The sequence below is a fragment of the Penaeus japonicus genome, unplaced genomic scaffold, assembly GCF_977035675.1.
Source record: "Penaeus japonicus unplaced genomic scaffold, GWHDUDI00000001_assembly GWHDUDI00000020, whole genome shotgun sequence".
NCBI classification, from domain to species: Eukaryota; Metazoa; Arthropoda; class Malacostraca; order Decapoda; family Penaeidae; genus Penaeus; species Penaeus japonicus.
The window spans coordinates 14701180-14703679 of record NW_028234422.1 but is presented as its reverse complement, the minus strand read 5'-3'; the positions used below and the strand labels follow the sequence as shown (position 1 = coordinate 14703679).

At 49.3% G+C, this 2500-nt stretch overlaps 1 protein-coding gene across 6 annotated transcripts in view; it reads right to left on the bottom strand.

Moving 5' to 3' along the window:
• Nucleotides 1-2500, bottom strand: part of SNF4Agamma (SNF4/AMP-activated protein kinase gamma subunit) — a 205683-nt gene that overhangs the window by 75071 nt on the left and 128112 nt on the right. The window lies entirely within an intron of this gene.

Below are 2500 nucleotides of genomic sequence, written 5' to 3'. Positions count from 1 at the left end.
GCTCCACTGAGCGTTCATGACACTGAGTGCTACACTGGCATACATATCGATCTCCCTTCCGGCGAGAGGCGACGGTAGGAGGAGGAGTCCTCTCCCCCTCTCCACTCTCCCCTCTTTCATCTTTCCCTTCTCTTTTCCCTCTCCCCCTTCCTCTTCCCTCTACTCCCTCCTCTTCTCTCTTCTCCTCTCTCCCCCTTCCTTTCCTATCTTCCCTTTCTTCCATCTTCCCTCTCCCCCATCCTTTCCCCCTTCCTCTTCCCTCTCTCCCTCTCCTCTTCCCTCTTCCCTCCTCCCCTTACCCAAAGGGCGTGAAGGAAACCTTTGAGAAAATCCTCTCGACGGTTAAGGGAGTCTGTCAGTAGCGCGAAGGAAGTCGCTAAGACGCCGATAAAGAGGCTCTTTGCGAGACTCCTGACGGAGGAGCAGCTGGAGGAGGCTCTCGTATTGTGGCCCGTTCCGCAGCGAGGCCGGACGATTCATGGGGGAAAAAAGGCTTATTCTTTTTTTTCGATTTGTGTCTTTGTCTGTCTGTCTGTCTATCTGTCTGTTTCGGTTGCTTTATCTGAGTTTGTCTGTCTTTCTGGCTCGGTCTGCTTGTCTCATCTGTGGCTATGCTTCCATTTCGTCAGACTGTATCTCGGCATTAGTCTCTATTCCTTACTTTTATCTCTCTCTGTCTCCCCCTCCGCCCCTTCTTCTCCCTCTCAATATCTCCCCTTCACTTCCTCTTCCTCCCTCTCTATCTCTCCCTTCTCATCCTTTCTTCTTCCTCCTAGTACCTCCTCCTCCTCCGTCTTTTCCCCTATATCTCTCCCTCCCTCCCTCCCTTCCTTCTTTTCCTTCAATATTTCTTCCTTTCTTCCTTACTCCCTCCCTTAACTCCCTCAATCCCTCTCCCTCCCTCCGTAACACCTTAAATAAAAGGATTCCATTGTTCCCTTCCATACGAGAAAATGAGCAATTCAATTACCTGTGATTCAACGTCATGCTTCACCTCCCCGCTTCCTCCGCAGTCGTCTCCCCACCCACCTCCCTACCCATCTCTCCCCCACCTCCCCGCCCACCTCTCCCCCACCTCTCCACCTCCCCACCCATCTCCCCACCTACTTCTCCCCCACCTCCCCGCCCACCTCCCCACCCATCTCCCCACCTACTTGTCCCCCACCTCCCCACCCACCTCTCCCCCACCACCTCCTCCTCTCTACCCACACCCCTCTCCCACACTCCCTCTCGCCCCCTTGTCTTTCACGTGGATAAGTAAGCCCAAGGGAATGACAAAATGTAATAACAAATATGGCTTTGTTCTCTTTTTTTCTTCTTCTCCCTCTCTCTTCCCCTTTCCGTTCGTAATTTCCTCTCCCTCCTCTTCCCCTGTCGCCTAAACGGTTGAAATGGGAACCACACTAATAGCAATAGTAATAGCAGTAGTAATAGTGATATAAATAGATAATAATATTCAAAAGAATATAATTATGAATATGAATGACAACAATTATTATGGTAATGATAATGATCGTGATAGTGATAATAATGATAGCAATTATAATATTGATGATGATGATGAGGATAATAATAATAACAATAATAATAATAATAATGATAATAATTGTAATTATAATAATATCATTAACAAGAACAACACTAACAACAACAACAACAATAATAATATGAAGGACAATAATGACAATGCTGATAACAATATCAACAATAACGACAACGATAATAATAAAGCCAATAAAAAACAACAATAACAAAGAAGTGACACCCACAACGACAATAATACCACACCCTTAGGCAGCAGCAGACAGGCGGGCGAGGAGGGTGTGACAAGGGTGTGACTATCACTTGAGAGGCACCGCGGCTTCAACCAAAACCGTCACCCTTAAAGCGACATTCTGGATGGACTTCCTCGCCCTTCGCCAAAAACAGTCTGCGTCTGTCGCCAGTTCAAAGCGCGCCTCCCCCCCCCTCCCTCCCTCCCTCCCTCCCTCCCTCCCTCCCTCCCTCCCTCCCTCCCCTCTCCCACCCCTCTCTGCCTCCCTCCTTCCCTCCCTCCTCTCACTCTATCGCTTCCACCCTTTCCAGTCTGCCAGTATGAACCAACAGTCTAAACACGAACTCCTCCGCCCCCCCCCCTCACTAACCTTCTCTGTTTCTCATAAGACGCATCTCTGAAACGATCAACAGTCTCCGTGTTCTTCTCTGCATTAGTCTAGCCTGTGTGCCCACCGACAGTTTAAACAGCCTCTCTTGACAGTCTATCACAGTCAACCCTCTCGACCGACTTTACACTCACTCCCGCCAGGCTTCCCCAACACTTGCACAGGTAATGACTGCCCGGACACGTAACCTTGGTAGCAGGAAGTAGTTACGGGGGGAGGGAGGGAGGGAGGGAGGGAGGGAGAGCGAGAGAGAGGGAGATAGAAGGAGATAGAAGGAGATAGAGGGAGAGAGAGGGAATGAGAAAGAGAATGAGAGAGACTTTTTTTGACTTTGACAA